The sequence below is a fragment of the Rhea americana genome, unplaced genomic scaffold, assembly GCF_003343005.1.
Source record: "Rhea americana isolate MKP2758 unplaced genomic scaffold, rheAme1 scaffold_33, whole genome shotgun sequence".
NCBI lineage: Eukaryota > Metazoa > Chordata > Aves > Rheiformes > Rheidae > Rhea > Rhea americana.
The window spans coordinates 2,741,334-2,765,789 of NW_028186457.1; positions in this window are offsets into that span (position 1 = coordinate 2,741,334).

Here is a 24,456-nt window from a genome sequence, read left to right on the forward strand (position 1 = left end):
TGCTATGTGTGCAGGGTCCAAAAAACATATTATGGATCACCACACTGCTGTCTTACTTACTTTCATCCCAGTGACGAATCTCATTCCCAACCACTTTTGACTGAACAAAGAGGATTGCTCAGATTACTTTCAAGGTGAGCTTTTAGTTTGAGTCACCCTGTTTTTCCAGTGTTATTTCAATCTCTGTCTCTTCCCATTGCAGCTTTAGGCAAGTAAAGAGTTCTGACTTGCTTCTATTTCATCAGCTGTCCCGAAACRCAGTTAAATAGCTGCAGTGTTCCTCTGCAAAAGTCATTGCATTTCAGAGATAGGTGTAATGGTGCTGGCAATACTGCAAGTTGTATTTCACAGTTGCCCAGATACATGCTCCAGATAAAGGACAAGCGATGTTTTTGATTAATATTACCRGTATTTGCTGTCTATGCTGTCTATCATAGGATAGAGGCTGAACTCCACTATACCAAATGCAATAGCTGCATCCAATAAGAGGATGAGTCAGCTGGCAAGCATTTATGTCATTTAACTTCAGTTATCTACAAGATACATGCCTAATTTGACCTTCTTGTCCAAGTTTCCCCTATAGTTAAGGAAGAGAGAGAGAGAGAACATGATAATGTCCTAGATAGATGTCCTAGACATCTCTCTCAGGCTAGGATTAATCATCTTCAGAATATAATCTCTCTGTGTTGACTCTAGTGGAAGCTGAAGTGACTAATATGGATTAGATACCTACATTTTAGATTACTAATTTCCTTATTTCACTGTGTTTGGTAGATTCAGGTCTTCTTTTCTAGACAAATGGGAAAGAAATGGAAAAGCCATCATTCTGTGCTGCATTACGCCAGGTAGCATGACTGTCAGATACCCACATCTATCTTCTTTGGGTGCAAGAACAAGAAATTGGATTGTTTCTCACTGTCCTGTCATTTCCTCAAGTAGCACATTGATAAATCACCACAAATTATATATTCAACTATAATAAATAAGTATAATTAATTAATTTTATAATAAACTATAATGAATTAGTTCTTTTGGTTAGGATTTTCTAATACTTGCGCACAAATAAGTATATAATGTCCAGTTATAATTGTCATGTTGAAAGAGAGCTACAACAATGTTGACTTGCCTTTTAATAGACCTGAAAATCCTCTAATGACACTGTAATGGCACTTCCTTCTGATCCTATGGAAGAATAATCAAAAAAGCAACAATATGCAGAGGCTCAAGGTGAGATTATTTGCCTTTCACCCAGGCAGCAGGAGCTGCTCAGAATGTTAATCAATGCTGTTTCCAAACAAGAAGCCATTCACTTCCAGCAGCAATCAGTAAAACTATTCAATCTTGAATAAAATTGCCCCAACGGCACATCCACACTTCATTATCCTCTTCTTATACCCCCTACAGTGCTCAGGAATATAACTATCATGGGCTTTATAGCCTTTCCACTCTATGGCTTTATAGTCCTTCTTCCCTCCTATCCTTTTCAGAGACAGTTATCTTGCTCAAGATCAACAGSGTTGAAATGAGAAATATGGAATGAATGTTGCACTGTTTTGGCTGGAGAGATGCTACTACGGGTAGATATTGGTTTGGATGCCTCCCATGCTGCAGGCCCAAGAACCTGATATTAAAGATGCTACCACATTACAGGTGATAGTCCATATTCCTACAAGTAACCAGTAGGAGGATTAGACTGAGATCTGCAGTCTGCAAGCAGGAAAGCTCAGAAAATCAAATTTGACACCATACTGTGGAATTTGGCCAGTGTCTGAATTGGCCTTTCCATGGCCATGTGAACGATGTGTTCAGAGATAACAAGAGTTTGTAAAGCTTCCCATGCTTCTGTTGTGAGGTTTTGTTGTTCCTATCACAGGGGCGATAGGGTGTTTTCTCTCTGAGTTAGCACAAAGAGCTTTGCCTTGCATTGGGAAGAGCTGTGGCGTGACAGAAGGAGACAGCCTGCTCCAYGAAAGGAGCAAAGGTTTGAAAACAGGAGCTGCCACTTGCTGGCAGGCTGGTTTCTTTTTGTAGCAGAATATTTGAACTCCATCATCTATGGAAGCAGTCAAGCAGCAATACCATGGAAAACTAGAATGAAAAAAATCTCCAAATAGAGCATTTTACAATATAATTGTATATTTTATGAAAAATGAACAACTCATTTTTTTTAGGCGACAATAAGAGTTTTGCCGTTTTTCCTTGTAAACAATCCTCTGGGCACCTTATCTCTGTTTACAAAGGATAGATTCCTTCCAAGTATTTGCTGTGTTTGTTGAACACATGATAAACACAGGTTAGAGGGCATTGAGACTCCAACATCGCATGTGCTTTTTTCCTCCCCCCCATCCTTGTTTTGTTTGACCTTCTAGTTTCTTTGCTCCCTGACCCAGAACATCAAGAAACAAATCAAATCTCCACAGGGGAAAGGTGCTCATTTTTAAACTTTTTCTTTTCTTTTTTTTTTTTTTTTTTTAATTCAACAGCAGCACAAAGTCAAAGCATTTTTGACACGAATAACCTTAGTCTTTAACCTTCAGCATTGCTTTATGTAATATTCAGTAGTTTTGTGGACACATCAGAGAAAAAATTAATTCCTAGATTTTTCTTCTTTGGGGTAAATAAGAAAACACTTGTCAAAGAAAAGTATTTTAATGTCAAAGTTATTTATTTTTTCCTTCTTCTTCATCTCTTCTTGTTCATATACTTTAGGAAGATGTTTGGTTCTAGGTTTGGAGTATAAATGTGCAGTATTCTGAAGATATTTTATTAAAAAATAATTGAGTATCAATAGCTGGAAAAGAGTTTCTGGGGGACTACCTTTACAAATTGTATAAGTCATATTGATCCCCAGAATATGTACTAATGAGCACCACTTTTTGGCGTCTGTCAAGGTAAGCAAAAGTTATTCTTGAAGCAACTTGAGGATGTGTCAGAGCAGGGCTAGCACGGGAGCTGTGCTAACTGGAGGACCCTGCCTGCCTGTAACAAATCCCCTATGTCATCTTGGGAAAGTTATTCAGGAGTGGCCCAAAGCCAGGAAATTTCATAGGATTGTAAGTCTGGAAAGAGACTGTCATGATCAGTTAATGTTTCCTGCTGCTACCAGATTTCCCTGATTGAATTTCTGTTTAAACTAAGCTATGTCTTTAAACAAAAATCACATAAACCTGTCTTAACTTTAACATGCCCAGTCCTTGGTGGTCATTCCCCTGGTTAATTACCATTCCTATTAAAGGAATTGCAGTGTTCTTGAGAAAGCACTAAATCTGGAGTTTACATTATTTATTTTCTCTTTACTGTATGATTGCATAAAGAATACAACAGAGGAAACCAGATTTAATTTCTGACTCATAATCGCATCTACTTCAGCAACGCAGAAGTACCTGAGCTAGTTGGATGTGAGAGAGCCCAGATCCCAGTGCCATTTAATTGAATTTGCTGATTATTAGCTCAGGCACAGATCTAGATTAGGGTGGTTCAGTTTTATCCAACCCAGGTGACAATTCAGGGTGGAGCTATGCTGAATAGAACATATTGACCAGCTTGGGTCATCTCTGTCCRGGGAACCTGGGCACCACTTCATTTTTCCTCTTATTTCATGTAATGCTTACAAGATAGGACTCCAGGCTGAAAGAGATTTTAGACCATAACAGCAAGTACTGGAACAGATGGACTCTCTAAACAACCTGTGTGGGATCAAGATGCTTAAGCACAGGCATCTGGTAAATGTGCTAGGGGAACCCATGTGGTCTCCAGTGCTGTTTTAAAGGAGCATGGCTCTCCTTATGTCCCTGCTGCACTCCTGGCAGTCCTGTTTGGGCTCAGGTACCCAGGACATCTAAGATGGCACTAGACTCTGTGTACAGATATTTGAATCACRGCACCAATAAAGGAAGGAAAACTCCTAAATCAACTTGAATTTGAAGGAGAAGTGTAGTTCGCAAGCCCCAGTTGCGCATTAAAGCAGCTTTCACAAAGATAGTACCATTAAGCCCAAATTAATCTACCCTAAATTTAGTCATTTAAGACAGGGTTAATTAATTCCTTAATTGCTTCTGTGGTCTGTAGAAGGAGAAGTGTATCTAATAGTTTACCTAAAATCTAGCATGCTCTACATGGGATTATTTCATTTTTTTCCAGTTGGCTAATTGTTGGCCAGGGATTCTCTTCCTACACTTGATTTTAATCCACATTGGATGTATTTTGCCTTTGTGACAGCTGTTATCTGAAAGTAGAAGGTCTGGATGAATCCAGGCTAGCAAGTAACTACTGCAGCCAGTGGAGCTACATCTGTGCTTGAAAATGTGTGGGAAGAGAACCAGGTCCCCTCCATTGTATTTAGAGAAGCAACTTGGGTATCAGTTAGCATCCAGCATTTATCTCGCTGAAGGTCCCTGCTGCAGCTGATGAAAAGTACACCCTAGTTAAGTCTTGTTAACCTTTTGTTATACAGATCAGGACTATCTAGATTCAAAACAGCTCTGTTAGTGAAAGGGAGAGGGCGGGGAGGGAAGAGAAAACTTAGCAGTGTGTGAAATGACATTTCAATGAGAAGCTTACCATTCAGCTGACAGCTGAAATCTAAATTTTGGGGAAGATCAGGAGCACAGTCACAAGGACAGACCTTATGCAGCGCATGGGCTTGAGTCTTTGAGAGATGAAGTGAAGTGGACATTTGGAAGTGACAGCTTGCGAGGCATCAGAGCCAAGCAGCGGCAGGAGTGGCCAGAGTAGGTGAATTTCCATGGGACACTGCCATACTGTGTTGTATRATATGAAGGCTCTTGGATGCATTCATGTGAAGTAAATATATAAATAAATAAATGCATCACTGTCACCAAGGGCCTTTTCTGATATTTATCAGAGGGACATGCTCTGTTTTCCTTTTGAATAGCAATGTTTTTCACTGCTGACAGATTCTTGTGGGAGAATCTCAAAATCTTAAAGGAGAATTGAATAGATTTTCCAGCAGAATTAAAATATAGTGAAATATTATGCTGTTTTTGCTGTCTTACTAGCTCCAATAACTGAAAGTCAGATCTAGAAAGAKTCGGTGTGTCTCTGAAAATCTTGGTACAGGTCTCATTTTTATAGCATAAGAATCAAGACATGCTACACCATTACCTCTGTTTGAATTAAAAAAGCATTTCCATGTCATCAAATAATTACTGAAATTGCTTTGGATTTTATACCACTTTTCATGCCATTCTACTGGATCTTAGTATTGATCACTTTAAATTGCAGAGAAGGTTAAAGGCCATCATGTTCTTTACCTGGAACATGGTCCAATATCTAGTTTCAGACGATGTTATTTTAAGAACCAGATCCTGAGCAATTGAAAATTTCCTCTGACTTGTGTTATGGTAATTTGCAACAACTGAGAATCTGTTTCTTCTTGTTGTCCTTTGACATAATGATGGCTTTTCTCTTGCCTCAGTGATGAGTAGCAGATCAGCTTGGGCTAGGCTGTCGAAACTGGAGGGACAGACAATCTGAAATGGCCAATCAAGAAAAGCAGCATCTTCTCTGTCTTTTGATATCTTGCATTCTGGATGCCTTTCTGAGAAATATGTAATAGATAGCAGTTTTTGAGCTTAAAATTGTAGGAATTGTATGCAATTAAATGTTCTCTACTGCGTAAGTGAGAACTGAGTATACCTTCTCATCCTATTGTCTGCTACTCTTTTAAAATGTCAGCATTGTGTTATAATTGGCTCTTTTTATATTTGTGAGGTAGCAATTAGATTACACCAGTGTTAGCTACTCATGTGCTTTACATTTCTTTTTAATAAATACATTAAGTATTACTGTTTTTCTTGGGTGCAGCACCAAAACTGACAGTAGCCTGCTCTGCCTAGCAATATGTAAATAGATAGGCAGTGGAGGGTGCTTGAGACTATGTAGCATTGTTTAAAAACTAGCAGGGATAATAAAGTCACTATTAGTTACTTCACATAACTGTTCGGCACAACTCTCTACACTAGCTTTTCGTAGGCAGTCAGCCTGTACCCCTGAGCTTTGTCTGTAGACTTTCTTGCCCCTTGTAAATACCAAAAAAAAAAAAAAAAAAAAAAAAAAAAAAAAAAAAAGTTGGTTTTGTTCTGCACAGTTGTACTTTCTGCCATATAATAGAACTTGCATTTCAAAGAAATGCTTTTCAGCCATTCAAGTGTCTTAGGGATGTGGGTTTTGGATACGTTTCCCCCCGCACACACTATTTCATTTCTTAACTTTCTAGTGCAGGCTTCACCTCTGACAAGACCTGTGAATAGTTCTTCCAGTACAGGAGAATCGTGCTGAAGATTTCATAATTGAAACTGAAGTGTAATGTAGGRGAAAGAAAAAAAAGAAGAGGTGAGGGAGTTAAGCTATTCAARCACAAGTGAAAGGAGAGAAGTTAAAAGGTAGGACTTGTATCGAGCATTTTCTCATCAGCCAGATTTTTTTCCTTGCAGGAGAGAGAATGAATGGGAATACATATGGGAATAATCAGCGTAACAGACTTTGGAGAAGAGATCCTTAACTGGCCTCCTTACTCCTTTGAGAACTGATGTACAACTCTGGGCAAGTTGTTCTYTCTCTCCTTTGTCTCTTTCTTTGATCTCTTGTTAGTTCTGTTTTGTCTCCATGACTTATAAGAGGTTTTAAAAAGTAGAGTTTCTCATAACATGGTTATAATAACTGTTAAATAAATTATCTGATCTGCAAAAAACCCAAGGAATTATGATATGAAAGTCTCAGATACTCAGATCTAGTCTCAGGGTCTCTGAGTCTCTGAGTCCCCTTCATTAAGACCGTGATAGAACTGGGTATAAGATTCTATCATCATCAATACAGGGTGGAAAAGAAAGTGAAGTATGCATTTTGAATTAAGTTTAAAGTGCCTGTGAAGCTGAAGAAGTGAAGAATCTTCACTTGCTTCTGATTCAGCTTGCACCAATAATCTGTTTAGGGTAATTCTAGTCTTTGTGTCTTGGTCAAAGCCTACCTCCTGCAATGCTACAAGTTTGTGCAACACGTGGGATGACTGGTTCCACCAATCCTCTCCTATCATTGTAATAGCAATAATAATAATAAATCATATAAAGAGCAAGTCATAGCAAAAATAAGATAGAATTTTGTAAACCACAATACCAGTTTCCAGGTTACTGATACTAACCGAATCTTGACAGATGGAAATCAAAATAGTGCTATTGTTTCTGACAAAGCTGCATCAGTTTACATTACATAGCAGGTGAGTTTACTCAGTTAAAATATCTTGAGTGTACAGCTTTTTCAGCTATTAMTTTTTTTTCTCTTTTTTTCCCCCAAAACTGGAAGAAAACTTACTGTCTACCAAGATGAGATCTAAGAAATTAAATTAGATCATGAACCAAATATATTAGATCAACATCTGTTCTCCCAGAAGAGGCTTGCTTACTGGCAATAATACAATCTGACAGCTTTAAGATCAATCATCTTTTTAAAACTTTCTTCTTCTTTTTCTTTCTCTYTGTCTCTCTCGCCTTCCTTGAAGGAACTTGGCAAAGTTTGTTTATTAGTTTGTTTGCTTGTTTTTTTTCTTCAGAATTTCCCTCAGTAATACTTCCACAAGAAATAGATTTGCCTCAAGTAGCTTACGTTAATCTGGAACATAATAATGAATAAATATTTGGAATAAATAATGCATAGTGTATAAGTCTGATAATTATACTAATGATGATTGACATACCTCTAGCATCTTTCACCCCAAATCCCAAGGCATCTCATTGAATAGCTGCAAATCTGGGGGCCAGAAGAGGAGATGGGAAAAGATCCTGAGCCAGAGTAAGCTATGAAAGCTTCTCTGAGGTTACTTATGCCTGTTTACAGTGAGTGAAGTTTGCTTTTGCTCATAAAGCACCCTGATTATTAGCTACAAAATAGGGTGCTTTTCAGTATAGGGCATGAAAAAGTGGTTTCCTGAGATTATTTTCTATGCTGGTGGCTGACGTGGTAAAGAGATGCAAAGGGCAAATACCCGTGACAGTTAGTGGGGTGGTGGGATGGTGCACAGCTTTCTGGGCACCACAGTGCTTTCCTGTCTGCTGCTAGGGCTGGGGTGCATGAGGGACTCACAGTGAGCAACCAGGGAGGGCAACTCGTACCAGGCTGCAGTTGAGAATGGGGTACTGCCCGCTGCACTTGTCTCACTTTGCTTCCACACCAGCTAACAGGAGGATTGCAAATAAAAAGCAAGTGTCTTGGATGGGAACAGGCAAATACATCTTAAAGGACAGTACCAAGCAGTCAGGACTTGAAGAGAAAGAGGCTATGTGCTGGGAGAGCCCACCACTAGTGTTGGCACATTAACGGAGAGGTCCTGCATTGTTAACGCCTGAGCTCCTTCACAAACAGGGAGTGGTTTTTCCCATTGATTTAGCAGTCATGAGTACAGGATTCAAACCTGAGTCATTTCAAGTCAGCTTTTCTTGGACTTGATGTTCTCTAAATTCAAAGTGAAAGCAAAGACATGCGGGAACTGCAAACTCAGGCCTGCCTGAAGAGGAGGAAATGTTGCAGAAGCCAATGTTGGGAAGAAGCTGCTTGGCTTTTGGTGAATGTATCTGAGGTGATCTGGAGGACATTTCCAAAACTAGTGGTCCATCTTTCTGCCAGAGCATCATCACTTTGAGCTCTGACAGAGAGGGGATAGTGACTTCATTTTCCTTTTGAGGAATGCCTGTCTCCAGCTCAGTTTACTCAGAAATTCACTCACCTTTGAAAATTTAAGGTACCAGGAATTCAGTGCACCAGTTCTTGATTCTATGCTCCTTCACTGTTTTTTAGTTCTAACAGCCCTCACAAGTAGTCAAACACGTTCTGTATAAAGCTGGTGGATGTTACAGTGAGTGACAGTCAAACTAACACCTGGACATCTCTTTTGTGGTTGTCAATTTAACGCTGTAGAGTTTGTGGAGCTCTTGCAAGTACTGTGCAAAGGACTGTGCATTATATGGCAAGACAACTATTTTAAAAGACTGCTTTGTCCCAAATTGAGTTCTAGTGGAGTTGAAAAGCTTCCAGATATTACAGGGTTGATATTGAACCCATGTGCTCTGGAGTAGATCCGTACAAGATAAGCACAACAGGGACTTTTTTGGAGAGGTACATAGATTTATCCATAGGGTCATAGCCTTTGACAAGTCGTATACATCCCCTRTTTCATAAATGCTTCAGTGGGACTGTTCACAGGAGGAAAGATAATACAATGACTTGCCTATACAAGCACGGCAGACAGATATGCAATGTGCAGCTAGAGAGCAGTAAGAGAGATGATTGATTTCTTTTTCCTATTCCTTTTCTCTTTATTTCTCATGGATGGCAGTGTCAGTTCTGTTCATCAGTACAGACCCTCCTTCTCCTATATGGGGGCAAATTTTCCAACTCGCCTGAACCTGCTAATGAAGGTAGACATATTTAAACTTCTCCCTGTTTAAAAGAGGACTAATTTTTCAAGAAAATCTGCTCCATGTTCATCAAATTATTCCAGWCTTTCCTGTTTCTATCTTTCTTTATATTCTCCACCAAGCTAAGGCTAAGAACATTGCTCTGTTATACAGCTTTCCTAATCCCCCAGACCCTGGGAGATATGTGTCACTCAAAACAGGTTGCTTTTCCAGCTGGCTTTTATTGCTGTGCTAGATATGATGTTAAACACTTAACTACTTGCAAGATTTCTTTGCCATCTCTGCTTGCATTTAGGCTGCAAATGAAGCAACRTCAACACAAGCACCATAAATTGGAGGTTTCTTCCGCTGAGGACTTGCACACACACACACAAACACTTCATTAGCAGGAAGACAAACAAAACAAAACCCGGAGCAGTTCAGTGTCAGGAAATTGCTTCAGGATGAGAAAACACCCTCCACATCAACTCCAGGGAGGAGCTGCCTGGCAGGTGGCCCCTCTTCTCCTCCCCAATTTTTGCTGTTGAGCACAACAGAAGGAATGTTGGCTGGGAGTTTCAGTTGTTTGTTTTTTATTGTTTTTGTTTTTTCTTCAGCTTTATATTTATTCAGATATTTTTGTCTTTGCTACTGAGGTGAGCTAAGATGAATCTTCATTTTATGAACATGTATTTTTATATTAGCTTTGTAGGTGCAAATTCATTGACTCAGAGGTTGTAAATCAGAAGAAAATGAAGTACAAGAAAAGAGTAACAACAGATATCAGGCTCCTTCGTAAAGCAAAATTTGTAGGCCCGAACTAGTGGAGGGAAATAGAGAGAAGCACACATTACACACATTAGAAGAAAAGGAAAAGGGGAAAAATAAATGATATGTTAAAACTGATGAGATGAAAATAACACTAGTGTTAGGTCTTAAGTTTATTTCTTTGAGGGGATCTTGGAAGGATTGAGGCTGGAATGAATAATTCCGTGATTTTCGATGAGCAATTTTCCATATGGATTATCAGATAACTATTTTGTGTGTAGACTGTGGACAACATAATGTTTATGTCCTCTAGAATCTTCACTCATCCTTGTCACATGCAGCGTCAAGGGATTCACAGAATCACAGAATAGTTGAGTTTGGAAGGGACCTCTGGAGATCACCTAGTCCAACCAGCTCCCTCAGCACTCATGGGTGCATCTTATCAGGGCCCATGGATCTGTGGGTGTCAGGTTTGCCTAAATGATCTCTAACCCAKTTCTCCATGACCAATGAAAAGTCTTCCCTTCTCCAGAATTTCTCTCTTGTTTCTAGGCTCTGGGATTCCTGTGKGCTGCCCTTAACAGTGAAGACTGAAGCAAAGAAGACACTGAGTAACTCTGCCTTCTCTGTATTCATTGTCATCAGGGCCCCCACCACGTTCAGCAGTGGGCCCACATTTKCCCTAGTCTTCCTTTGCTACGGATGTATTTGAAGAAGCCTTTCTCGTTGTCCTTGACATCCCTTGCCAGATTAAATTCCAAACGGGCCTTACTATTCCTCGTCATATCCCTGCAAACTCTGACCACATAGTTAATTCCTCCCAAGTGGTCTGTCCCTTCTTCCCTATTCTGTGTACTTTCTTCTTCTGTTTGAGTTTTGCCAGGAGCTCCTTGCTCATCTATACAGGTCTCCTGTATGACTTCTTACTCGGAGCTGTACCAATCCTGAGCTTGGAGGAAGTGATGCTTGAATATTAACCTGTATAAGGCGAGCTCACTGAAATCACATTTCTTTCTACAGGAAAGTTTTGTTCATAAAGTCTGTAATAAATGTCACTACTAACAATTTAAAGTGTTTTTACRAATTACTTATTAACCAATACAGCTGATAGGAATGCTGCTTTTCCTGGAAAGATCATCYATATGTAAGATTCATACAGAAACTTTCCTTACTTTCCTTTCCTGTTTTTCCTTTTCTTTCCTCCCCCTCCCTCGCCCCACACCAACATGCCATAGTGGGGCTGGCTCTTTAAATTGGGCAGAATAGCAACATTTTTTTTTTTTTGGCCACATCACAGCAGTGACCTGTTGCTTTCTGTCTTCTCCTACTTGTAAGTACTCTATTTTATTTTATGTGTGTTTTTTTTTCCTGTTATTACTTGGAGTTTCTGTACAAAAGTAGGAATATTTGATTGCTTTWGTTATGTGATGAGAAGAACAACTATCTGGTGTATTTTAACTAACATAAGTCTAACTTTCATTTAGGATGAGAAAACTTTGTTTCTTTGTTTGTTTGCTCTTTGAGTTTTAAAGACAGCTAGTATTTAAATGTCATGTGTAGTGTGGTTTCTTTAAACAAAGCATTGAAATAAAAGAGATGGATTTAAGGAAATGTATGTTGAACTTTTAAAATAACCTTGCAAAATTCTTGAGTTGTTTGGTGGTTTGATAGGTATTTTTATGCTTTCAAAGGCTTTCTCTGTCTTTATTTTTAAACTTCAATTGCTTTGAAGATGTTTCTTGACTCTCCCTTTTTAYATTTCCCTTTAATTTAGGCTCACAAAAGTTTATGCCTCATATTGCTCAAGTCTCCTTCTCTTCCTTTRTAATTATTTCCTAAGCTTATACATAGTCCTGTGTCATGAGTAGGGCTYATCTTGACTTCATAGCCTGAAGACTTGAGATCTTAGTTATAGATATTCTTTTTTTTTTTCTTTCTTCTTTTTTTTTCCCCTGAGTACAATCAAGTATGTTTGGGAAGTGATCTGACTTTTCTKTCCTGTAAAAATATTTGGAAGTGTTATGTGATCTTCTCATAGGTTAACAAATTACGTAACTAAAATGATCAAAGAAATGATGAAATCAACATCAAATCATTGTTATAATCTCATAGCACAGATAGATAGCACTTAGTAAAGAAGAAATCTGTGGTACACTATTATTTGGTTTAAATCTAGTGATTTTCAGGTATGCAATTAGTCTTCACGATTGAGAAAATGCCTCTTTCTCCAACTCTGTATTTTAAAATAAATAGTACCAAGATTCATTTTTATCTGAGAATTAACTCTGCTCCTGTAAGTTTGATGCTCTCTGACTCTTACTGCTTGGAAAGTATTTACATCACAAATAAAGAATTATAAATTTAGGTCTAGACAGAGCTATTTATGCCAGAGGAGTCATTTGGCAATGTTTTGTGCTTCCTGTATGGTAATATTTCAGATCCATTCAGTCTGAGTCTTTGTCGATCATTATATTTTGTGTTTGCATTTGGCAGGGTGTCAGACGTTTACACCAGCACCCTTTTCTTCCCACTCCTCCCTCCCTGCAAAAAGGTGGGATTTACACTGTGATTTATTTAGCTTTTATTTAGATTTACATTGTGATTTAGTTAGTTAGTTCACTGGGAAGCTACCTCTTCAATTTTATCACCTGCTTTTCCTTCCAGTTTTGTAAACTTAGTGTTGCCTGAATGCTGAAAGTGTTTTTCGCATTTAACATACAGAAAACTGTGCTTAAAATGCTATTACCATTCTAACAAACCAATAAACTGAAGAATTAGCTTGAAAGACTGAATTTATGCCTGTAATTTACACACATTTTCCTTCTCTTTGTTAATAACAGTAGTGATGAAGTGTCATCCTTAACTTTGAATTGCCCAGCATCTGTTGGTTTGTGGCATAGCCCAACCTTAATGTTATTTAAATGTATTTTTGTGCATCTGAATATTAAATCATGCCTTGGGGATTCAATTCAGCAGCCAAGACTATGGTCGTTGTGAGGTTATAATTCCTCGTTTGCTCRTTTTGTGCTCAAACACCTATCTAACCAGTTTAAGTTTAAAAGGGGGGGGGGAGGAAGGGAATCCAGAGATATTTGAGGAAATATTATGGAAGTAGGGATACCAATAAGACCTTTTTTTTCTTTAAACTTTTTAGTTAATTCTCCAGAGCAAGGATATTCTGAATTTCTTGCAGCACTTTATGTCAGGRGTATAAGTAGCAGGGAGTTAATTTGTTTTTGGATTTGTTTTGCTTTTCTTTACAATGTGAACAGCAAAAATATATGCATATATATAAGGTGTGTCAGCTGAGGAATATTGGCAGCTGAAAGTAGCTTTTATTGCAAGAAAAGAGTGCCACTGATGCAAGAAGAAACCCACTACAAGTCTTCTAAGCCTTCCAATAGTTGCAGATTGCCATCAAATCAAGATTCGCTGTTCTCAGTCACTTCTATAATTTTATAGGGTATTTATACATGTTGAAACAATGATAAATTCAGTAACTTGTCCATTTTAAATGGACAAGTTGTATTGCTAAAATTTGGATTAAAAGTAATATTAAGAAGTAGGGGGTTTTGAATATGTCTTTTTTGATTGTTTTTTAGGATTTGAAGAGTACATTTTTCAAAATAACTGAGATGGTTTATTTACATGCCATTTTTTGAGAAATGATTTGCACTCAAAACTATCCTGTTTACTACTGTATGAACTGAAATTAATCTTTTCTTTAAAAGAAAGCAAAAGTTCTTATAACACTCCGGGACTTAGGCCTTCTGGGGCAAAAGGAATGATGATACAATGTTGAAGGCAGTAATAAATTGGAGTTTTTCACTCCAAGGATTGCTKCTTTCGAATGTTTTTTCAGGCTTGATTACCAAGATGGGTAATATCCTCTGGCTTCTTCTCAAGGCAGCTTCTGATTTTGTCTAGGGGAAGAATATGCATTGCTGAGGTTAAGAAATATGAGCAATCAGACTCTTTCTTCACATCCTCTGTACTTATTCATGTCTCTTCCTCCTAACTTTTCATCCTTCATACATGACCTGGAGCAGAATCTTATCTATTTACACTAATGGGAAAAATATCGAAAAACAGAAGATCCTTTCCAAGCTCCATTAGCGAAGCAACATGATGCATGTTGAAAAAGGCCCCGATAGGCTCTCATAACTCCAGTCTGGGGAGCAGTTCCCCAGTCAGTGTCAGTCCTGTTGCTGAAAGTTCATGCTTAAAGTAACTGCCAAAGAAGGACGAGTGAGTGGGCACATCCCTGACCAGGCTGGACAGCCACGTGCAAGGAGCCTGATTGCATGCTGCCTCCTTTGCTTGTGCCGAAGTTCCTGTGCAAGTGATGTCTGCAGCTATGCAGTCAGAGAGAGCTCCTTGGGACCCCCAAGTACTGAATTATCTTTAGGTMTCCTTAATATTTCTGGGCAGCCACGACGTGAATAAATCACTGTAGCTCATAGAATTGCTTCAGGGTGATACCTGCAGTGTCCTGAGGCATCACTGKGGTAATCCTGTAGTTACAGATATTGTTTCACTGCATGCTGGTTCAGTAGACTCAGTTTCCTTATGGCTGATGCTTTTGCTGCTCTTAAAGYACCTCTTAGTGAGACCTGGCTGAGGCCTGTTTATCTTTGAAGGTGCCCAAGGCTATACCGCTCATTTGTACATAGAAATACACTTGGCTGAAAACTATCAATCCCTCTTCAGATGACTCAAAAGAGCAGCAAAGGGAGCATATTTGCCTAGATTTATATAAGAGAAAGTCAGCAAGGTCCAGTATAACACACAAAAATATACACAAAACCAAATGTGAAAAAAAGTCCAAGTTTCTAACATATCTGCAGCCAGAAGAAATAAAAAAAAAATGACTTGAATGACTATGTGACCAGTAATTTTTGCACTCTAATGACTGTTTTGCTTGATATCCAAAGCCTGTCATTTTTTGGCATTAGTTGACTCATGGGATTTTTGGTATCTTTGCCTTAGTCCACGTTATTGAGTTTTAACAGCCTAGGTGAAAATCTAATAAACACTTTCATCTTTAAAGAGTTGGGAAATATCATGTGCAACTGTTAAATGAAAACTAGGATCACTGAAAGAMAACAAATTGCCATACCTGTTGTGAACAGGTAACTATAGTCACTGTTGACTCAGTGAGCCTGGGCCACTGCATTCACAGAAGACTGGCAAGTAGGCAACAAATCAAGGTAATAATTTAGGCATGAAGGCCTTGAGGAACACAGAGAAAGCCAAAGTGTGCACAGCCTCCTGAGGTCTCACTGATGATTTCTACTTCTGTTGCACCTTAGAGTCTTATTAGAAGGACTTGTATTTGTAATATTTAGCTTACTGCAGACTGACTGCTGCTCTTTCTCCAAGATGAAGTAGAGAAATGATTTTACAGACTTCCATTTCTGGTTCATTAAAATAATTTGCTTACAGAGGAAGAGACTGCTCGATTCCTTCATAATTGCTTTATGTATAGATATGTTGATCAATCGATAGATTGTTTACTTCAGATCTCATTCATTTATTCCTCGTTAAGCAAATGCCTTGCAGTTTTAGCCATTTTTCAGTCTTTGGAGAGATACAACTGCTCCTTTGGAAAAACCTGTAAAGTTTTTTTTTCTTTTTCTTTTCTCTTTTTTTTTTTTTTTTTTTTTTTTTTTTTTTTTTTTTTTTTTTTTTTTTTTTTTTTTTTCTCTGATCACTTTGCAAGCCTTTACGTAGGACTTTTCCCTCTCATTCACACAGAAAGTATGATTCATTTCTAGGTTTCTCTTGGGGGGCAAGAGCGGGCTGAATAAGTCATATTCTAGCTTGATTCATGAAGCTCTCCAAAGAATTTCAATTTTACAATAGCTTTGCATGGCTCTCGGTGTGATCTCTTATGATGTTTTATTCCACTAGTTTTAAGATCACACTGCACAGAACAAGAAACACTGCATCAGTTATTTCATTGATAGATGCTGGGAACCTACTGAGAAGTTGGAGAATAGAATTGATCTTTTGACTATCTTTCCCTTTGTATCCGTCTTTGAGACTGGCCTCATAAAGTAGATAACCTCAATACCATCACATAAGCTTCCAACAGCTGGAATCATCTTTATATTATGTTTTGTCTGAAACTGTCACTATATCTTCATCTTCTTAGTTAGTTCCCACCTCGTGATTCCCTCTACCCTGGTCTTTGGCTTTTAATTTTCTCCCACATTCACTTGGAATGACCTGTGTGTATTTTGCAATGTGAACGCAATTTCATTTATGCTTGGCACTTAATCCATTGTCAGATTAGCATTACTTTGTTATAGAACAGCATATCAAAAGACAAAAGATTTCCTTTGCATCTAGATGTGATTTTTCTGCTGAGATGTGCCTGAAATTGGGCTTGGGTAGAAGGGAGAAGGAAGGAAAAGGTTGCATTTTTTGTATTTTAAAAACACTTATTTTCATATGAACTTCTTGTCAACTTCTGTTTTATTACAAATATTCATTCCTTAAAGGAACATAAAGGGCTAGGAGCATCACCCTCAGAACAAGTAAAAGAGTCAGTATTTGCTGGTTAGTTTAACATCCTCTTTCCAATACAGCTGAGCCTACATTACCCAAAACTCCCGGACGCCGTGTTGCCTCCCATTGAGGAGGCACATGAAACAAATAGGACCACTGTTGTTAGCAGGCTGCTGGGAACCTTTCTGATGTCTTTAATTGGCTTTGGACCCAATGTTCCAGCTTGAGGATATATGCTACRTCCTGGTGTTTAACACCTAGCAGGTGCATGCATGCCGAATAGGTTTGCGTGTGACTCACGCAGTTCGTAGCGTTGCCATGGGGATACAGAAGTTTCCCACGGTTTCTGTGTACAGAGCRTTTGGATGTGATCGTTCGGCAGTGCAGTAGTTCAGGATGAGCAGGGWTTTCTGCCCTGTCAGGTGGTCTGTAGCATTTCTCTGGAGGAGGTAGAGTCTGGATTTATATAATGCATGAAAGCCACCATCAGCCCTGTAACTCTCTGTGCCTGTGTGTTGGCTCCCTGGGAGCAGGCAGTCCCATGAGCGAGATTTGTGTGCAAAAAGGAAACACAGCTTTGTGCAGTGCTTCAAGCAGTACTGTAGTTCATAATTTTATTACCTATTATTATTTGTTTTGATAGAGCTTCTGAATTTTTGAATTAGAGCTTTTGAATAATTTTTAGTAACTGATATTTGAAAACAACACTTTGACTGATTTGACTGAAAACTAGGTTGAAGTTGAATACAAAAGTTATTGTTATACAAAAATTGAAAACCTAAAGTTTTCCTTTTTGTGTGTGTGCGCATGTGTTTTCACTTAGACTGCTTTATCTCTTAACAGTGTAGACAAAATGGGGGGAAAAAAAGAGTTTGTATCTGATTCAGTTGCAGATGACTTACCTCAAATACTGTTCCTTTGGRAAAAAATAATGCTTAAAATTTTTACTTAGATTTTCACTTTTGAATGGGAAGGGGAGTCAAAAAAATCTACTTGAAAGCACAAATATTTACCCTGTTCTTCAAAAAGCCAACATTTTACTGCAACCCTTCATGGCTACCATAGATGAAGACTGCTTGATGTCCYAGAAATTTACTCTTTAAGAAAAGAAACAAAACACTAAAGGCAGCAGGACAGAGCTGACTGTATTCAGTTGCTAAAAACCTATAGGCATCRTGGGTGGAGAATCTACTTTTTAAAAAGAAATGGAGTTATGCATCTAATTTCATATATACTTTGGAAAAATATAATTGTTAATATTTTTAAGCAAATATATTTTCATTTGTTGGGTCAGGTAAGGATCTTACATTCTTATTCCTTTCCTAGAGCACCAAAACAGCATAAAGTTCCGACACTGATTAAAGAAGATATTAACCATTTAAAAGCTAAAAAGTATTTTTTTTTTTCAAGAAGGCAAACTGTTCAGAACCAGCAGGATACTAGTAAGGGCTTGTCTAGAATTAATAAGTTYGAGAAAACAATGTTGTTTTCACTGACATTCAAGTTTGGAGGACATATTTATTACTGCCAAATTTGATCTGTGGTTTAATGTATACCATGTGTTTTTACCCTATAATGTCTGTTTGAATTATGCAATATATTTTAGAAAGCTCTTAGCCTTGATTCAGTAGTCATGGGCAATGAAGAATTTACCACATTTCTTAGCAGTTTCTCCTAATGGCTAATCAGTTTGCTGTTAACAGTGTACTTTGTAATTTTACTGCRGTTTTTGACCATAGTTTCCAGACAGTCATCCTCACTATCTAAAAGCTCAGATTACAGATAGTTGCCTGCTTGTGAAGTTGCTTTATAGCCTTATCTTCATTAAATGATATTGAGAGACTTTCTTTTCCTGCTGCTTTTTCCCATCCTCAGATCACTCTTATAGCTTTTCCTTGGATTTTTTCCAGCTTTGTGGACTCAGTTGCTGACCAACCAGGCTGATATAATTGGCCATGATAACCCCAGGCAGGAGTAAAGGTCCTTCCTCCGCTCCCCAGCGTATTTGTCAGGGGTTCATGCCATACTTCCTGCATCATGTTGTGGGTTCGTTTTCTTGATCAAACCTTGCTTAGGCACCTGGCTGCCTCTGGRATTATGATAGATGAAAATGTGGGATTCACCCAGGTGCTTTATGCAGTCGTAAGAAAATAAATACACATTTTAAAAAGCAAAACAATTGTAAAAATTTACATTTCTCCCCAAACGTAAAATGGAGATAAGTGGAACTGCTGAAATATATGGATTTCTGCATAAGTACAGTTATCCTAGCACTTTGTAACTCTCTCCTTCACTGAGCCTCCCACCAGAAATAATTTTCTTTGGATACAATTGTTTAGCAATATAATTACCACCCAGTATATAAACACCCATCTTAGGGTGAACTGACCCAGTGTTCCTGTGCATTTAGATCTATTAAATCTCTTCTAACATATGCATTAGAAACACATTAAATAATGACGTGGGTGAAGCTAAACCAAAGCACGCAATTAATTAGATTTCATTTTCTATTATGATGGATTCCCGGAGCTCGGTAGGCACTGACCAAAGATACATTTGCTTTTCTCACGTAGGATAATTGGATTACTAGGTAGTATGAGTCTTTAATCTTTGCCGATAGAGTGAGATAAATGTCTATTAAATACACTGAGCAAACAAGAGTAGCTTAAGAAAAGAGATGACAAGAAATGGTATCCTGAAAATGGAGATTTAAACAACATTAATTGGGTAATGAAAAGGGAAATGCTGTTCTGTTGTCACTTGCCTGGTTAAATATACTGTAACAATGGAGGTAGCCACATGTCTGCATGTTTTAACTGAAAGTATCTTCTTGTACTCATTGAATTTTGAAATGGTGTCTCATTTACGTGTCTGCAAATGTGCCTATACTTTGGGGGGAATGGATGTCTAAAAATATTTAGAAATCRTTTTCGGTCAAGAACTCTTAAATGGAGCTTGGAAAACAAGCAGCAATAGCCTTTTGTAGGGTAGAAGATGGACATCAGCTTTTCAACCTATTTTCAGGAGTAGACGTAGCGTGTGCATGGTGATTTGGGGTGATTTTTTGTTGCTGTTGTTTTTTGTAGGTTTTTTGGTACTAAAATATAAGAAGAAATGTGATAAAAAAAAAAAAAACTGACTGTACAATGGTGGTATTCTGACTTACTATAATGAGTACTAACTCATTCGACCAACTGCCACCCTAAAAACCRTGTCAGCCATCCATGCCTAGTCATAGATCTGCATTCAAGCAGAAACAAAGCACAAAGACAGAGAAAACATGGGCTTTGCCATGTTTGGTGAGGGGCAAATATTAAATAGGGGTTGTGTTGTTTTGGGACTAGAAGCAATTTCCTGTTGAAGACCTTTTCTGCTGACCTGTAACGTCTGTTGAGCTTGAATGCTAAGGCAGAACCCAACGATGTTGATTTGATTTGAATACCTGAAGCACAGGAGTGAYGTCAGGCTGTGAGAAATACCTGCGTAGACCCGTATGCCTCAGTACTTACCTCTGCAGAGCTATGGGGACTTCCTAGGCAGCCAGAAAAGAGAGTTTTCCAAAGAGACAAGTTGCTGCCACCTGTCGAACTTCCCTTAAAAGCCATCCGAGCTGAGTGTCTAAGTCGTTTCTGGTGCTTGGAAAACCTTTTCCTTTAAAGAACAGGTCGTTAGGACAAAGCAAACAGCTTGACCTGGGTACAAGGTGAACAGATAATCTTCTGAAGTATCGATATCCCATACTCCCTGGTCAGAGCAGCTTTGGGCTGTGAATAAGCTCAAGGGGTCGTTCCCATGCAGAGGGTCAGATCAATGCAGATAGCTGAGGCTGTGACTCCAAAGACTTATGCTTGTTTGAATAAACATCCTGAATTTGCTCTGTTATTGGCAAGTCAGTAATAAAGAGCTGACATCTGCCCTCGAGGCTGACTTCCCTCTTTCTAGGTCATCTTGTSGCTGTAGGATTCTGGGAAACATGTAAATGTACCCTGAACCGTTTCAGAAATGCGAGAGAGGTCAATCTTCTTCCCTCGCTGTTGCACTACAAAATGATTGATGCTTGGCACTTATGTATAATAATACAATATTTCCAAACTTTATGGTCAATAAATTTTTGTAATAAAAAATGCTTCCCAATGCTGTTATAGTTCATACTTCCACTTCAACAACTTTTCACGCTAAGATAATGTAAATTTTCATGCTTTTTTTTTTCCTTTCAAAGAATAAAGACTTTGAAATCTCTTTTAAGCTAGTACATGTTAGGGTTATTATCTCCTTCAATTAGTAATATTTTCTGAAGTCAAAACTGATTTTATGTGAATATTCTGTGATCGACCCTGCTAAATATAAAATCTGTGATTTTAAGTTGGTGGCAAATAGCTGTTCTCAGTTTTCTTTAATTATTTTCTTTTGAGCACTTCAGTAATTTAGGCACGTACAATTTTTAAKCAAGGTATACCACAAAACTAGCTTTCTGAGCAGGTGTTTTTCATGAAACGCCTTGACATCTACGATCTAAATCAAAGTCCAGTGCAGTCCGGATAAGTCTTCACTGCCTATACAAAAGTTAGAATAAAAGCTTCAGGTAAAGAGGTACTGTAAAAGCTGTCATGTTCATCCAAAGCATAGTATTTGTGAGGTTGTTGGGGGTTTCTTTTTTCCTTCGTTTTTCATTTTTGCTGGTGGTATATCTTTTTTTTTGACCTAGAATTCAGACCAGTGCTTTAAAATTACTGATAGTGGACTCCATGCCTGTTTCTACTGAAGTGATGACRTGGGTTCATCTCATGAACTCTGCAGACTTCTGATAGCTGTTGAGAGGGATGGAAGCGAGCTCAGACACCAGACTAATGTGATTTCCAGTAGTAGAAGTAGTAATTCCTAAAGATTCTAAAACCACAACTCAGGCCTCCAMAAATAAACTTTAGAAATTTTAAAGAACTTTTGTTTTCCTTTTCAGCTTCCTAGCAGGCTTTTGATACTTTTGGATATGTTTAAGAAAAGTTCTATCTTTTGTTTTTTCTACGCAACTRTGAGAATTAGCAGCCAATTCTGCTATAAAAGCAAAACTACCAGGACAGTGGGGTAGCTAGTCTTCAAATATTACTCCTGAAAAGGAGCAGGTACTCTGTAGGTCCTGTGCCATGCTTGCTAGCCCCATGTGAGTACATAAGACACCTTAGAGGTCTGAAATGGCATTATATCTGTCTRTGTATAGGCATCTGAATTAAGGTCTTAACTTAGACCTTAACTAAGGTCTTTCAGGGCCTGCACTGAAAAAAGCCTGAAAATTCCCTTAGTTATTTACTTAAAAATGGAWTTTTTTTTCTTTTTGTTTTTTCTCTCCTTCTTCTCGAAACTAAAAASTTTGATTAAGAAAATGTTTAGAAGAAAAGCTCGTGAAGATCTGAAGCTCCCTTTTTTCTTTTTTTTTTCTTTTCCTCAAGTCTATCTTTTTAGGAACTATTCTCTAAAAACTATTTTGAAAKAATTTTAAGCAACTTATTCCCTACAGTGGATAACACATATATACTATTCCTGGAAATAGTGTTCCTGCCTGTTCAGGAATGCCTGGTCTCTGCTAGATTTGGCAGTGATGGAGTGTTGGTGGGGAGGCACAGAAAAACTAAATAGGGAATCTAGAACTAAGACTGGAGGAACATGCCAGTGATCAGGATATCAGACTTTTTTGACAAAGGATTTATCTTGCCTCCTTTTGGCCATYTAAAAGACAGGTCTAAGTTAATTATGTAGGATCTTTCTGAGAGAGTCCCAGAAAGCAATTTCTCCTGTCCTAAGAGAGGTGTCTACAAAATTGGAGGACCTGTGAGCACATGGGGCTGRTCCTAACCTATCTCTGACTTCCTCGCTAGTTGACTCTGCAAGACTAAAATTATTACTGGACAAACATCTTTGTTTTTGATAAAGCTTTCTACATTTTTCTTCAGTCTTGCCAAGAAAYGACACAGGCCCTTTGCTATGTCCTGAAACCTTGCATCTCATTTCTGTCATCCTTGTGCATGCTCATGGCCCACGATGTAGCTTTTCCCCCCAGAAAAATGTGGGCTCAGCAATCTAGACCTGTCCAGTCCTATGCAATAGTTCAAGTCTTGGACTTCTCACTTTTGCCTTTTGTAATGGTCAGGATCATATTTAGTGTATGTAGGCAGTTCTTCAAATACCAGCTGCCATTCCTCTTATGAACTGATATGCAACAGTCTCCTACAGGGAAAATCAATGCTTCCAAATTCATCTATGAATGCCAGAGATTAATTTGGGCACATAAGATACCCTCACTGTTAGTGTATGAAAATACTCYAGTAGATCTGCCACTTTTGAGGAGTTAGTTTTAAGAGGGAAACTTGGCAATCAATGGCCAAAAGGAGACTGCATGGAGGGAAATACRTGGTCACTTGTAAGCTGCAATCTGCTGAAACCCAAAGGGTTCTTTTAGGTTTGTCTTTTTTCTGATCTGTGTTTGTTTATTGCAACAGAACATGTTTTTGTCCAGAAGATATTTTGTGCCTCGAATAAAATATACAGCTTTGCACAAAGACCTCTCTATTTTAAACAGATCTCAGCCATTTATCGACTCATTGTGGAAACTGCCCAGATAGAAATGTGAAGATTCTAGCTTTTAAGGACAAGCTTTTCTTTCTGACTGAGGAAGTCAGAGTATATTTCTTCTCTTTTTCTTGCAAAACTTGCAAGAAATTTAATTAGGGACCTTTTTTTAGCTGATTGCAAAGATAGGACAATTTTACAACCCTAGACCTAAAGCMGCTCACAACCTTATTGAATGAACTGTTGCTTTTAGGTAAAGAACTTGGGCTTAAATAAGACTTATTTTCCTTTGTACAGGTCCTGTCTTTGCATCATTTATAGTAAAACTGAATATCATTACAGAAACAAAACTACACTGTGTGAGACACTACAAGCACGCAATAAGCTACACATTCTGCACTGAAGAGCAAGTAGGCCAAATAGATGAGAGGACAAAGAGGAAAAGCAAAGAAGTAGCATTCCCGTTATAAGTGCCAGGGACCTGAAATTCAATCCTTGTTCAAGGTCTTTCAGGAACTCTGCAGCACATGAGAACTACACAAGCCTGACTCTCCGCCAGTAACTTAACCATAAGAATAGCTCTTCTTCCAGAAGCTCACGGTCACTTACGTTGGTGTTGACTCCTGGCACTTCAGTGTTTCAGTTTTGCTGAGGCCGCGCTGCGGTGCATCTGCACCAGATAGGAGCTGACTGACCCCACACTAAAAGAATATAGCCTCAACTGAAATACCACTAGTGATTGCTTATGCAGTTGTTTGAGGTGAGGGAGCTCCCTCGTCTTTTCTGAATGAATAGCTTAAGGAAATATTTGCCAACACAAGTATTTCTATGCCTTTTCTGGATTTATTTGTTTAAGATAGAAATCAACAGGCTCATGCCAATGTCTGGAATGAAATAAGGCTGGAGAGTATGAGATGAGGCAGATGTTAAGAGAAAGTAACAAATCTAGGTGGGTTCATACAACTAGGCTATTATTATTATTATTATTATTATTATTATTATTATTAGTGGTACCAATAGGGGCTGAGCGTTTTCAGAGCATCTGGGGATCAGCCTCCTGATTAAAAAGGTTGCTTGTGGTTTGATCTCTGGGATCTTTATGTTTATACACCTTAGTGCTTTTTAGAGGTACACTTCTGTTTTGTGATCTTAATGTCTTTCTCATCCACTACCTGTTCCTTTGGAGGAGAGAAAAAAAAAAAAAAAA